This window comes from Manis javanica, chromosome 2, assembly GCF_040802235.1.
Source record: "Manis javanica isolate MJ-LG chromosome 2, MJ_LKY, whole genome shotgun sequence".
Taxonomy (NCBI): Eukaryota; Metazoa; Chordata; class Mammalia; order Pholidota; family Manidae; genus Manis; species Manis javanica.
In genome coordinates, this window is record NC_133157.1 from 161,653,695 (window position 1) to 161,669,513 (window position 15,819).

The window sequence follows — 15,819 nt, forward strand, 5'->3', positions numbered from 1 at the left end:
TGCCCAGAGAACACACTGGCAAAGTCAGCACCTCTCAATGAAAAAATTGATGATTGTGCCGATGTGATATAGAGATTGACAGCCTAGTTCTTGAGACTGAAACTAGTAAAGTGCTAATTCTGGTAATTCCACCGGTTTGCTAGAAAGGAAGTATAGAAACATGTCATAAGGGACTGTAGCTGCAGTGACCTGTTAACGGTAAAATATCTTTTACTGTGGGAAGGAAAGATCAGAGTAGAAATAAATGAAATAGAGACTATAAAGACCATAGAAAAGATTAATGAAATGAAGAGCTATTTCTGAACAGGTCAACATAAATAGCAAACATTTAGCTAGACTCACCAAGAAAAAAAGGACACAAAATCAGAAATGAAAGAGAAGATATTACAACAGATACCACAGAAATACAAAAGATCATAAGAGACTACCATGAACAATTATTTGACAACCTAGAAGAAATAGATAAATTCCTAGAAACATAGAATCTACCAAGACTGAATCATGAAGATGTAGAATATCCGAACAGACTGATTACTAGTAGGAGATTGTATCAGTAATCAAAAACCTCCCAACAAATGCCCAGGATCAGATGGCTCCCTGAGAAATTCTATCAAACATTCAAATAAGAATTAATACCAGTGCTTTCAAACTATTCCAAAAAAAACGGAAGAGGAGGGACCACTTGCAACCTAATTTTATGAGGCTAGCATTACCCTGATATCAAAACCAGACAAGGACACCACAAGAAAAGAAAACCAACTATAGGCCAATATCCCTGATAAATAGTGATACAAAAATCCTTAACAAAACATTAACAAACTGAATTATAAAATACATTAAAAGGATCATATGCTATGATCAAGTTGGGTTTATTCCAGAGATGTAAGGATGATTCAACATATGCAAGTCAATCACTGTGATATATCACATTAACAAAATGAAGGATAAAAATTATGATTTCAATAGATATAGATAAGGCATTTGGCAAATTCAAATCCATTTATGATAAAAACTCTTAATAAAGTGGTTACAGAGGGAATTTAGAAGGAAAATGCCTCAACATAATAAAGGTCTTATATGATAACAGCTAACATTACTCAATTGTGAAAATCCTAAAATTTTGTATTACCTCACTCCTGTTAGAATGGATATTATCAAAAAGACAACAAGGTTGGCAAGGATGTAGAGAAAAGGAAACTATCATGTACTGTTGGTAGGACTGTAAATTGGTGTAGCCACTATGGAAAACTTTGAAGTTTCCTCAAAAATTTAAAAATAGAAATACCATATTATCCAGGAATTCCACTTCTGGGTATTTATCTGAAGACTATGAAAACACTAATTTGAAAAGATATCTGTACCCCCATGTTCACTGCAGTTTTATTTATAATAGCCAAGACATGGAAACCACCTAAGTGCCCACTGATAGATGAAAGGATAAAGAAGATGTGGGATATATGTATATCTAAAATATAAAAAAATATAAAATATATATCTAATAAATATCTTATCTTTTATACATATAGAAATAATTGAATATTATTCAGCCATAAAAAAGAATGAAATCTTGACATTTGCAACAACATGGATGGAGCCTGAGGGTATTCTACTAAGTGAAATAAGTCAGAAAAATATAAGTATCTCATGATCTCACTTATATGAGGAATTTAGGTAAATAAAAAAACCAAGCTCATGGATTAGAGACCAGATTCATGGTTACCAGAGATGGGGAGTCAGGAGTGGACAAAATGGGTGAAGAGGATCAAAAGGTACAAACTTCCAGTTATAAAATAAGTCATGGGGATGTAAAGTACAGCATGATGATTATAGTTAATACTATATTGCATATTTGAGAGTAGCTAGGAGAGTGACTCTTGGAAATTCTCATCACAAAAAAGCATTTTTGTTAACTATGTATGGTGATAGATGTTAATTGGACTTATCGTGGTGACCATTTTCAATATACACAAATATTGCACCTTATGTTGTACACCTGAAACTAATACAATAATATGTCAATTATTCCTCAAAAAATCTTTTAGTGAGCAAGATTACATTGTTGGTTACATGAAAGACATGAAAGAAAGCTCTCTTTGTTAAAGAAATAAATACAAATATGAAACATGGATAAATAACATTTGTAGATGATAGGTTATTTTATTTTCCAGCAAAGAAAACATTTTGTGGAGAGGTTCTGGGATTGTAGCAAGGTGTATGTCTCAAACTAAGGTTATACTTTGCTAGGTATATGGAAAGCTATGTCTTTAAATGACTTAATGGGACATTTTCAAGCAAGTCAGCACTTGGCAGATTTTATTTTGATGAACAGGAGCAGGTGGGTGGCTCAGGCTTCTCAATCTTGCAGAGATGACCCCACATGACTTTGTTTTTTCCTGATAGTTGCAAGATAAAATAAGATGTAATTAAGGAATTTGGGAAAAGTACATTTGTTGTTCAGGTGACAGGGAGAGAAATGGGTGACAGACTAAAAGAAAGGAACAGTGTGCATGCTCTGGGAAGCCGCTGGTAAAGAGTCTCTGGGGTTGGTAGTAACTTGTGAGAACAGTTTCTGTTTAGTACAAATAAATTAAAACCAACCAGCAATAGCACTCACCCTAGTGTGCATACCTGTGTGACTTCTGAGTGGGAAATCTCTTCCTCGTTTTTCTGTAGTTTGGTGAGACCTGGATGCAGAGGGAAAACACTTCATGCAGGCTTATGTTTTTTCAGAATTTTGAGGGGCTTTAGATGCTTTGAAAAAGAGTTTCCGAAATTGTTTCAAATTTTAACCATTTGACACTATCTTTCACATTTTCTAATGATTCTATTTTCTTCCTTCACCCCCTTTCCTCTTCTGCCTCCTCTCCTCTCTTTCCCTCCCTGTCTGGGTAAAGTTTCTGGCACCTGGCTTGTTTGCCAGGAAAAAGACAACTGCTTGTGAAGGAGAAAACCCTTTCCTGCTTGCTCGGCTGCACTGGGATCCTACCCTCCTCGCTGGGGCAGGAAACTGGGTAGTAGCACAGGGGATCCTGTCTCTTGGGAAGGGAAATGCCCCATCTTGTGTCCATCTTTTTGGAGTGTGGGTCAGTTCAGGGGCTCATGAAAGATTTTGGGATCTTTGAAGTTGTTTTCTGCCTATCTTTCTAAAAATTCGTTGGTAGGTTAATCACTTAATATTTTGGACTTGGGAGCTTATGATTGTGGGGACAGGCCGTGCTCTATTGCATGGCTTCCCAGAGAGAAAACTGTAGACTGCAGTTTGGGAACGTACGCCAAAGTCTTTCTGGTAGCAAAAGCTGGGAGAGTCCCTCTGCTGGGTGGGTTAGGGTTAGAGTGAGGTGTTTGATTGGGGTTTGTTTGTTTGGTATAAAAGTTCTATCAGTTTCTCTTATATTCAAATCTCTCACTGAATTTATAAGTCTTGCAAACCTGGATGAAGGTATACATTAATACATGTTCACACCCATATTTATTTTTAAAATCATGACTCATATTCAGTTTGTACTGTTTTCTTCTTTCACAGTATCACCTTCACCCATTGTTACTAACTTCTTAGTTATTTCCATGAGTCTGTCTACACCTATGAAAGGGAAAATTATCAGAAATTATTTATATGAGTACCCAAAAGACTTACATATGAAATAATGATTTAAAAGTTATTACTTCTGTCAACCTTTCATTTAATTTTGCTTCTTCCCACCCTCCCCCACCTTATGCACAAATACACACACACATAAAAATGTTACATATAATATTTTTCTAAACCTTGATCACTTGATTAAGGTGGCATTTGCCAGGCTTCTCCACTGTAAAGTACCATTTTTCTCTTTGCAATTGATAAACATTTTGGGTTGAGATGCTCTGTGACTATGTAAATGTCCTGTTTCTTACTAAATTTTCACCCACTAATGTTAGCACCCACTGATAAATTTCCTAACTCCATCATGTCAATAAATGTAGAAGAAATGATGGAGAAAAGACTAACCACATTCCCTTTACTATTCTTTGATGTATTTTATAGATGATATAACCTATCTACATATAACTTCAACTGTCATATAAGGAGAAATGAAAGAACAGTGATTTATAGTAAAAAAATATGTATTTTAGTATGTAAATGCTTTGACACTTCCACATGAGAAGACATGTTGAAGGAGTCAGATGCAAGAAATCATGGTGGTGGGGACAGCTACACAGGTAATCGTGGCTTACTGATGACTCAGATTCAAACACTGACATTTTGGTAGCAACATGATTTTTGAAAACAGTAAACAACTCGGGTAAAGTTTGGAACAATAGTACAAAATGTTTCCTTAATTTGCCCCATAGTGGCAACCCTCCCATTGCCCAAACACATTAAAATAATGCTAAAATCACTTGAGTTTAAATCCAAAATATATACATAAGATTTAGACAATTATAAATAGTTTTTTCATCTACATGGATGCTGGTAAGACACTCGTAAACAATGTGGTCTTGGCGCTATGGCACCACCTCACTCGTTTAAGGACATCCCCCATCTCTGGCCAGCATCCACTATGTGTCTTTAGCATCTAACCACTGAGACAATAAACCCAAGAAGTGTCCAAAATGTCCCCTGGTGGTGGTAACATTGGTTGAGAAGCACTGTTTTTAAGATTTCTCATAAGCACAGATTATTGAGCTCCACCAAAAAAAGAACTCCTCCCCCCACTCCCAAAACCCAACATATACTGATTTTTCTCTGGGTATTCTTTAGTAATTTTCTAGACATCTCTATTGTATCTTATAGGCCTTGGACACATGAGATTTTTCTATTTCCACAGATGCATTCTTCTTGAGGTTTAGGGGAAGAATGTCAAATGGCATGATCCACCATGCCACTTCATAGGAATAAAAGCAAAGATTAGCATCTCCTTCAGTTAAGACAAGAAAGATGAGAGACATTTCTAGAATTCAAATTAAGACTCCAAACATTCTGCATACCTCTCTTCCACATATTTGTAGATGTCTTCAACTTCACTATAAAAGGTTTTGCCCCTCAGTATTCCTGAAATTAGGTTGAAGTCCAGAACAGAAATGTAAGCAGGTAACAGGAAGATCTGGTTTTGAACCAGAGTGTGCAACACTGAAATAAAACGCATTTTAAGCAAGTGCTTGAGTGACCAGCAATCCAGTGGTGAAGAACCAGTCTGTCATTAAGCTTCTAAGTAATCAAGAATGTTTTGACAAAGGAGGGCCTGGAGCACCTGACTGATTAATCTGTTATAAACAATAATATGAACTAGTCAAAGGAATCTTAAGGAAGGAGAATTCTACTTGATCTGAGGGTTTTGTTGACTGAGTTTGAACAAACATATTAACAAAATCATTCTGTATCACTATTTTGTCATTACTGGAGTATCGCTTGAGCTAATTTTGTCTCTCAGTCTCTTTTCTCTCTTGTGTTCTCAGGCCTCTCATAATTTGCCTTCTTTAATACTTTCATGTTCCAACTTTTCAGGTATGATGAGTTCTGACTTCTAACAGAGCTGATCAAATGATTCCATTAAATTCATGCTCCAAAATCACATTTACTAATTTTTATAGGTCAGCAGCAGATTTAAACTAACTGGAGGTGCCTACAAAGCAAGGGACGGCACACTCATTTTATGGTTTTTCAGTGTTGGGGCTTTTTCTTTGCTCTTTCTGATTGTTTTGTGCAACCTTCTCCACTGAGAAGCTTCTTCCTCAGGAGTGTGCTGGGCACTTTGACCTGAGTCACTTCCTGCTTGGGCTTATGGCAACATGACAAACTGGCGCAATGGTAAAATGAGTTGATTGTTTCATCTGAATTTGCTGGGAGTTTCTCTACAGCGTAAGAGAGGCAGAATGAGGAGAAAACAGGAACTCATCACTGCTTGTTATCCCTTTGTTGTACCATCCATTCCGCAAATATTCACAGAATTCCCTGTAAGCTTCCTGGCAGGAGGCCGTGAGGGAGGGGGCCCGGGTTCCCATGGCCACCACAGAAGGCAGTGAGGTGGTCCCAGGAGTGCGCAATGAGGAGTTGGTGACCTGGGCTCCTCTTCTGGCGCCATGGCTTACCACCTAACATTTCTGAACCTCAGAGTTCTTAAAAAACTAGTACCTGTTTGGCTACAGTCCACTGTGATTGTTAGGACCTGCTACAATGAGGAAATTCCAAATACAATTAAAAATTTTTTTATACTGACACACAGAGCAGCTTTTGGAGACCACATAGATGGGAATTAAGTTTCAGGAGTCTTGGGTACAAGTGTGACAGCCAACCGGGTAGCTGCTCTGCTCTGTGCCCCCAGAGTGGCCAAGAGGGCTGTGCCACTGAGCAGGCCCTCTGAGTGAGGGCGGAGTGGGCCACGGAGCAAGTGGGCCACCCTATTGTCTCTTCAATCTCAAAATGTCAATACTGAAGTCATCTCATCTTAACCTTGGCGTGAGGCCACCACTTGCCCTTCGTGGTCCTCTCTGGCCTTGATGCTCCACCAGCCTTGTGAAGTGGACGGCGTGGAAGGCGGCCACGTCCTCCTCCAGCGTGGTCCTTGGCGGCAATGACAGGGCCAGACACAGGGCCGGAGCGGCCGCGGCTCGGAGGATTGTGACTCTCCCGGCTGTGTGCTCACAGCTGTGTTTCCTGAGACGGCCAAGGATGGAGACGTCCGTTAGAAGGTTTTCACTAAATAATTCGGAGTGTGGTGAACAAAATCAAATGGCAGGTGGTAAAATTGGAGGAAAAAAAACTGGATTTAGGGCTTAGCTGATCCAGATTCTAGTCTGGGCTTTTTATTTACCTTTTGGGGGGCTTTGGGGAAAATTGCTTCACCTTTTTGTGCCTCAGTTTCATAATCTGCAAAAGGAGGCAAATGATAAGCTGCCATGATCATGTCACAGAGCTACAGGGAGAATCAAATGGAAGGGTGCAGATGGTGTCTTCAGAGGCACTGCTCCCTGGGGCATAATGGGCACAAAGCAGATTTGGGTTGTTCTGCTGTTAAACGCATTGACACAAGGAAACCAGAATTTATTTAGTCTTTGTTATGAACCTGATTTAATGTTAGGCATTTTACATATATAATCACATTTAATCCTCATTCCTTTCCTGTGAGATAGGTATTATTTCCATTTTTGTCAGAGAGGTTAAATAACTTGCCCACGTTTACACACTGCCAAATACATGTGCAGGAATTTAAGTCCAGGTCTGGCTGACTCCACAACTCCTCCTCTTCACGAGACACTTGCTACTTCAGTAGTAGAACGACTCTGTATTTTGACTCTAGGCTAATAGTATGTTGACTAATGTACTACTAGTAATTTCTGGGCTTGGATATATAGGGATAAAAGAAAAAACAACCCAAGAGATTCAATCTTTGTATCTTAATCCATATAGGATTTCTGTATTTGAGAAAGGAAAGGTCAGGTTGCATGCATGTATCAGAGAGATTCAAAGCTGAGGGTTCTTCAGACATCACACCCAAGTGGGTGTTTAATCCAGGAGTATTAGGAGAAGAATGTAGTTAATGGGACTGCCATGAGATTCCATAGGGAGAGTATATATCCACTGTGATAGCCAGAAGCCAAAATACATGCCATCAGCAGGTGGTTGAATAGACAAATCCAGCTGAATGTGGCTGCTGGAAAGCATTTCACATCATCCTTGCTGGCCAGAGCTAAAACTCACTAGATTTAAATGAAAACACCAACAGGAAATAAAGAGAATTTATGAAGGAATGTGTTAAGTGGAAACTCAAGTGTAAACTTCTAAATGTTTGTTTCTAGGGATCTATCAGAAGGCTTAGGAATCTGGATATTTTAGATCTGTTTAGTGAATGGCTAATTTGTGTCGTTAGGCATTATGTTTAGAGTCCCATTTTAAAACTGGCCCCCAGGTTGTAGGAAAATAGAAAAACATATAGTCATTTGGTATGACTTGTTATAAAACTTAGCTAGTGCTTTTTAAAAATAGTTGCAAACCAAATTAGCTCTGGGCACCTGCTGGAGCTTAATGTGTTTTCAGATAGATTTGTTCGCTGTCAGCCAAAAAAAAAAAAAAAAAACAACAACCCAACAAAACCCTCCACCCACATGGTTTGTTACAAAACCTGACACTCCTAACACTTTTCCAAGCCACTTCTCTTAGATCAAATCATTCAAATGAAGTAAAAAGACACTTGACATCTTGAAAGAATGGAGCAAATTATTTTTTGTTAGATGTAATCTTAGAAGGGGTCAGGGAAAGAAGAAAGGTAGGAGATGTTGGATAACGTGATATATTAATCACATTGTGAACATATTTCCAGTTCCTTATGTGAATTTGTTTCAACACTGATTATCATGGCTGAAATTTGGGGTTTATGGTTTTACTGGATAGGCCCTTTAAATTATCTTTGTTATCAAATTATTTATATAAGACATGCATGACTAGCTGTTTCAAGTGATTGGGATATTTTGTTCATTTATTCTGCAGAAGAGGTATATAGATGGTGTCTAAATGAGTAATGAAAACAATTACAGCAATGTAAGTGGCAAAAATCATTTTATGGAGAGTTTATATTTTAGGAAAGCAAAAGCTGTCAATTGCTCACAGAGGATGCTAAAATCTGGACCAGCATTGACGAATGAAAAACTCATGTCTGCAGTGCTCTGGGAGTGATTTAGGTTTTCCAGACCTCACCTAAATTCTCACCAGCACTGGTTCTCTGATTATGGCTGGGGAAGAATTCTGTTTTATTTTACATATGTTTTATATAGTAAAAACGCTCAGAGAAGTCTCTTACCATCACTAAGTATGTATCATTGAATAAAAAATAACTGACTTCCTAGTGATTCATCCTGCCTTTCTGAATAATTTTGAATAATTTCTTTCCTAACCACTGCAAGTTCTTGAAATCAAGTATCTTAGAGGTCGTGATGGGGTAATTGTAATAATAAGGACATAGATAATGCTGGCTACTCTGCTGTTACCACTTACTAAATGCCTGGTACTGAAATAGATACTTTATGTGCATTTTTTATAAACCTGACAGCAACCCTGTAAAATAGTTATTAATAGCCCAATTTTGTAAGTAGGGAAATAGCATCTTACAGTCCACACAGTTAACAACTGTGTTTTAATACAGAATTTGACACAGAGAATTTGAATCTAAGGTTGATATAAAACAATGTTGTCTCCATTATATAAAGGGGGAAAAAGGTAAAAAAGTAGGCAAAAGGAGATGTTTTTTCCAGGAAGTGACCAACAAAATGGCAAATTTGCTTTGCTCCCCTTCCTAGGATACTGAAATCTAAGATGTTAATATGATATAGAGACATGATCTCATTAACTCTAAACAAGGAGATGCAGGTCAAAACTTGTAGAAATTCTGTAGACACCCTTTTAAACAGGTGTGGTTTAAATTAACCCAGTGTTGCAGAGTAACAAAAAGTTGCCTTATTTACTAAAAGGACTGGTCAGATGTAACCATTACAATGTGTGAGTTCTCTATTGAGTAATACACTTTTGCTATGGAAATCTTAAACTCTTCTTTATGAATTTGAAGGCTTGCTAAATCTCCTTTCATTAAACCTCAAACCCTGTAATTTTTACTAAGTACCTGAGAATCTCACAAAAGTTAATACCAGAGCATTTTAGTCTATCACAAAGAGTTTGTTTAAATTATCATTGCAAAATCAGGTTCAGGATTTCTACAAGTAATCGAAATAAGTCTAGATCTACCAACTGAAAGTATTTTAGTGGAGTTAATCCCTGATCTGTCTAATTGATAGCAATTTAGTTGAGCTTTTGACATTTATCTGAACAATTATTTAAGGTTATCAGATGATGGGGTTGAAGCATAGCATTGCTATTTTATTTAGTTGACTACCTTATAGTCTTTAGAAGTTGGTTTAACAACCTGACAAAATATTTATTGGTTTTGGACTTTTTTCTTCTTCTTTTTTAGAGAGAGAACTCAAGCTTTGTATAAATCCTGTCTGTTTACCTGTGGCCAAATCAGAATGTATGAAAAATTCGGTTAGGTTCATTCACCGTACTTAGTTGTGCGGTTGTGTCATGTGTTAAGTATTTGGAAGCACCTCCCACTACGGAGTTAGTCCTCACCTAACTGGACCAATATTGAAAAAACATTGTTATGTTTTCTCTGAGGTTATGTAGGCTTGGTTAAAAATACCCTGTCTCATCCTTAATAGTATATTAAAATACTATAAAGATCATGTAAACTAATAACTGAATATCAATGCATCTATCTCATGATAAATGTAATCATGAGATGTCTCCTAGCTGAAGTCTTTTCTTTACTGTTCCAAAACCCCTAAACCTTTTCCTTACTGCCCAAAGTACTTAGGTCATATCTTTTATGAGACCACCTGTTAGAACATACCATCTGTTTGTGCATATTATCAAAAGATACCCCTCTGTCTAGACTAAGTACAAAAAGGTGCCCTTCCTTTGGGTTGGGCTAAGGCAGTTCTATTTAGACAGGATCTCAGCTGTGCTTGTCTTTCCTTATTGTGTGTGATGGCCTGTTCTTGTGCTATGTATAGTCCTATGTTACAGATATTTGTATTTTATTGTTCACTTAATCAAATATTTAATGAGCACTTATGATCAGACCAGGCACTGGTTAAGCTCTGGAGAATACAATGAATAAGGCACAGTCCCTGTCCTCAAGGAACTCATGTTATAGTGGGTGAGAAAGATGCTTGGGTCAGTCAGTGTAGCAGCAGCTGGTAGATGTCATATCTGTAGGATAAATGGAACAGAATCTCATAAACGGGCTATTCACAGGTCAGGGCACAGGGAACACACAAGGGATACTAAAGGATCTAGGGGCTAGGTGTTCAGGGCTTCAGAAGTATCTGATGGGAGGAAGCTGTTACTGGACCCTAGAGATAGAGAGAGGGAGAGAGAAGATGAGAGAGAAGGAGAAGGGGGGAGGGAGGGAGAAAAGGAGAGAGAGAAGGAAGAGGAGAGAGCGAGAAGCAACATCAATGTGCAGGAGCGCGCCAGGCCCTGGTGGGAGCTGAAGTCTTAGACAAAGGGGTATAGCTAGGGACTAGGGGACTGCATGGTGAGGAAAATGGGTGGAGGAAGTAAACACCCCGTCCTCACTCCACTACTGTCTTCTGATCTTCTGATTTCCCTCAACCAAAGGTCAGGAGGCAAGGAAGTTCACTGATGTAGTCCTTAAGAGGTCACCTTCCAGAAGGAGAGAACAGGGTGAAGGAGAGTGGAGAGTAGATCTGGAGGGGCAAAAGAAGATACCCAACATTGTCCATTTTGTCTGCATCCACTTTTGTCTTTCACTCAGGTAAATGCTTGTGTCCTAACGTAGGGAACACAGTCCTATCAGCTAATCACTGACATTAGTGTCATCATTATGGTTATACTCCCAGCTGAAAACTAAAATGTTAGTAATCAACAGTGTTCTTCATATAAAGCCATGAGGATGTGGGGGAAGAAGGGAAAAAATTATAGCTTCTACGTTTTCTATATCTATAGCTCATCTTTATTGGTAATCATAGTTGCCTTTGTTCAGGAATCATCCATGTTTCCCCTGCTAACATCCCACCTGGATAGAGTGCTTTCCCTAGTGAAGGGACCCAAACCTTCATTTCTGTGGGGTGAGTCCTTGGGTATTTGTATTAATTGAGTTGCTGCAGTTTTCCATTGACCAGGGCAAGAGAGAACTCAGAGGTGTCCTGGTGGATCTCTGCATTTCAAACAATTGTTTATGCCTCCATTGTGTAGCAGCCACCCAATTTCCTTCTGATAACTGGGATCAGTCACCCTCCCTGGCCAGTAGTGTGACCTTCCTCCTCTGTCTGTTGATCTAGAGGCATGAGAATTTCAAAGAGGCCAGAGGCCAGCCTCAGAGTTCATTAGAACAGTAATTGTATTTCTTGGTAGAAGCATGCTTCCTATGGGCACTAAGGCACCTAAATCTACTGAGCTCAAAGTCATGTTGACAGGTCACATAATCTCTTTGTGTTGTGGGGAAAAGATGAAAAAATTCACCAGATGGAATAGTGAGAGGGAGTACTCCTCCCTCCTCCCTCTAGTTCCTGGACTCGTGCATTATAGCTTTGAAGGAGGTATAACCACCTGGTGGAAACTGGTTTAAGGCATATACTGCATCTTGTACGTTAGTATCCCTGGTGCAGTAGCTGATCTTTCAACAGGACATTCAATCATTCTAGCAAGCCAGTTATTTTTGGATATAAGACCAAATAATGATAAGCATGCAAGCTCATTTTTGTTCTTCCTTCGCCTTAAAATATTTCCTCTGCAAATATTTCTCATTTGTGTGGGACACCAATGGCAATGATTAAAGCATTCTGTAGGCCTATATGGAGGTGCTGGCAAAAGCACTTCAGGTAGAGAAGACAAATCTGTACCCAGAATATGAGTCTGGGACAAACTTATACCCTTTCCCTCAAGGAAGAAGTCCAGTGTAACTTTCCTACCTCTGGGTGACTGGCTGGACCCCCCTGGGGAATCATGTTATGTCAGGGATTTGGTGTTGGCCTCTGTTTTTGGGGGATTGGGCACTCAGCTAAATAAGCTTTGGCAAGTCCATACACAGACTTCATCCTTGCTATCCTGGGCACTTTTTACATGGGCCCATTAGGCAAACACTGAGGAGGCTAAGGAAAGAAATTGCCTGGTTAGGTGGGTATAAGGGCAACTGAATAGGTCATTTTATCCACCTGATTATTGAGAACTTCTTCCAAAGTGATCCTACTAGTGAGTATCTTCATACTTTATGTCCATTCCAAGTATCCATTCACATATTTCTCCCCCTTCATCCTTTTCACTGATTTTCCAATTTTGTTCTTTATAAGTCCTTGATCAGCCAGTCAACACTGTTAGCCCCTGCCCATGAGTCAGTAGAGATCTAGACTTCAACCATTTTTCCTTCTAATGAAGCAGACAACCAGATGTAGCCCCCAAAGTTCTGCCCCTGGGAAGGATTTACACTAATCACTCTAATTTAAGGATGGCCTGAAAAACAGACAGTGCAGATTTATCTGTTCCCAAGCTCAACATTATCCTCCTCTTTTAACTGATCACAGAGGACTTTCAATGACACCATAGATCATTTGAGGGAGACATGTTCCTTCCAAACATGCTGAGGCTGATTTGTATTGTCCCATTTCTGATGTATAATGGAATGATGCTGTGTAGTTTTGTGATTTGGTGGATCAGATAAATGCCCAGTTCATGACTGTTCAAATTGCAATGTCATTTGATAGCCCCTGGACTGGCATTCACTCTCTACCGTGGACTGAGAATATGCCAGAAGCTGCATTTCAAATGGAGAATCATTGTTGGTAAAAGAAGGCATGGTTTGCTGGAGCCTCATTTGTGGCCCCATTTGGGAGATCACACCTGCCAAGTTTCTTACAGAAGAAGAGATAATGGAGTTAGGTTTTGAAGGATGAATAATACTTCCGGGTGGTGGGCAAGTTATTGAACAGCATGTGTAAAGATATGAAAAAGTGAGATGACAAAATGCTAATGCAGTTTCATAGTATTGAATTATGGCGTACAAGGAGACATGCTCGGGGACCTGGTCATGGGGTCTCTTTGAACCTTACAGAATTCTTTTAAGCAGAGGTGTTATCTTTTTAAGGAAATGGACTATTGTATTGCTTCTGGTGCTTTGCATAGTTCCTTACAATAATTGATCATATGGATTGTTTTGGTTTTGAATTTTAATTTAATTAATTGGAAATATGGTTAGTTACATATTGTGTCATTTATTACAGTAAGTTCACAACTTTTTCTACTAGGTGACTTTCTACTAAGTGACTACCCCAAACTAAAATGTTTTCCTAGACAAGTCATTCTTTTCAATACATTTTGCATGTGACTTGGTTAGGCCTCTCTTTCTTATACCTCCACCCCTGTTCCCCCTCCATGTAAAGGGACTACATGAGGGCACTTAAATGAGAATTGTAGGCTTATATCCTCCTACTGGATTCTCACCATCAAAACTTCTAACATATTTGGGTTATTTGCCAAGTAACTTCCTAAGAAAAAAAGTTTCACCTCCTCACTTCTGTGAGTAAGATACTAGTGCAAATATATCCCATCTGTTACTGCATGTAAAAGTATCTTGCCTAAACTACATGAAATATTCTATAGATAATGAGCCTTGTGTTTTTGTAAGTGTGTAGTGTTTTAAAAACATGAGTGAATCCATTGCTAAAATATTTATGTTTTAGTCAATATACACAACATACAACTTGAAGAATGATCAGCTGGGGGTAACAGATACCCAAATCTTTGAAATAGCTTGAGAAATGTATTACCTTACATAGTGAACACCCTCAGTTCTGACACATTGCTTCATATTTGGAAATTAAAACTTTTGTTGTTCTATGACAGGAACAGGGCATAGTACCAACAAAAAGTGCCATCTGGGCCAGGATCCCAGGAAAGAAGGGACTAGAGAACAAATGGCAGATCAAAAGTCTGGATCAGAAATTCATGCAGTATTTAGAGTAGGTCTGAGCATGGTGTGCCTTTGATTTCAAAGACAGCTCCGTGCCTGGATAAGTTTTGCATACTGTGGAATGCAATGATAATTGGGCCCTAGAGAGTGCATAGAACACTGGATTACCAGAAGAGAAGGCACAGGTCAAGTCTGCAAAGGAAGCATGAAGGAAACATCGACCAGTATACCAAGATTTGAATTCCCTTTAGCAAGAATTCTGCAAAAATGCAGTTAATACTCAATCATTGAGCAGGGCTTCAGACTTTATGAGATTAGAGTTGAATCTCTGGAGAACTGGGTGTTGGTAGAGATTCAATTATTTTGCCCCTTGAACTTTATTTTATGCCTTCGCCCTTTAGAGACTGTCATGGCTGGAAAGTGCAAAGGCTCTAAGCCCCACTGAGGTTATCCAAACTTTGGTATTATTCCAGAAAATATCAATGTAATGGCTGCCTTTCATGTTTAAAACAAGAGACTTCCTAAAAGTAAAAAAATCTACCAGAAATATAAATCAGAATTTCTAGTTTGAAAATTAAGTGAGGTAGTGACAGTGATAAAACATGCATCATTTTCTTCAAGCATCATCTAGAAATATTGAATAAGTCTAAAATTACAAATGCCCTTAATGCAATTCTTAAATCACTCTGCAAGGAAATCTACACAGACTCAGTCCCTCTTGTCCAGTGTCTTATAAAACCACTAGCTTTGCCATGAACACATAATTACAGAGTAGGAAAGAAAACAAAAGAAGAATCTTGAATTATAGCAGGCTATCCAACGGAATTCATCATTGTCAGCTCTAGATTTTTGAACTTTTAAATTATGTATTTGTTTTTCAAAGGTTACATTTGGAACTTTATAGAGCTCCATATAGCTATAACTAAAATCTTAGGCTAGACATGCAAGCACCTTAATGTAAAACTAAGGGTGTTTTCAGGATGGAAAGAAAGATTAAGTCACAAAGTGGAAATGATGAGACTTTAGGGCAAGGATGAGCCGAGGAATCTTACTGTCATTTATAGCTTCCAGATATTGAAAATAATTAAATAATTGTATAACTTCCTAAATGACTCTAGGTGCCTATAAGGGTATGTGGAATAAGCAGCTAGAATGTTCCTATGCATTGCTTGTAGCAGGATTTGGGGGAGATCTCTTCATTGCCTTCTAGTCAATGATTACAGTATACACTGGAATTGACACTGTAAGACCCAAGTCTCTAGGAGAGTACATTTATTTTGTTACTTGAATTAAAGAATACTTTCTTAAAAGCCCACGCCAGCTTTCCAACAAGTTAGGCACTAAATATATATTGTCTGAGCCAGTA

At 38.5% G+C, this 15,819-nt stretch overlaps 1 long non-coding RNA gene across 1 annotated transcript; it reads right to left on the reverse strand.

The window, feature by feature from the left end:
* Positions 1-2,146: 2,146 nt before the first annotated feature.
* Positions 2,147-5,102, reverse strand: LOC140845344 (uncharacterized). Its single transcript, XR_012124127.1, has 3 exons — positions 4,966-5,102; positions 2,629-2,684; positions 2,147-2,393 (listed from the first exon to the last, which is right to left on the reverse strand). It is a non-coding gene; the product is annotated as an uncharacterized lncRNA (long non-coding RNA).
* Positions 5,103-15,819: the final 10,717 nt, after the last annotated feature.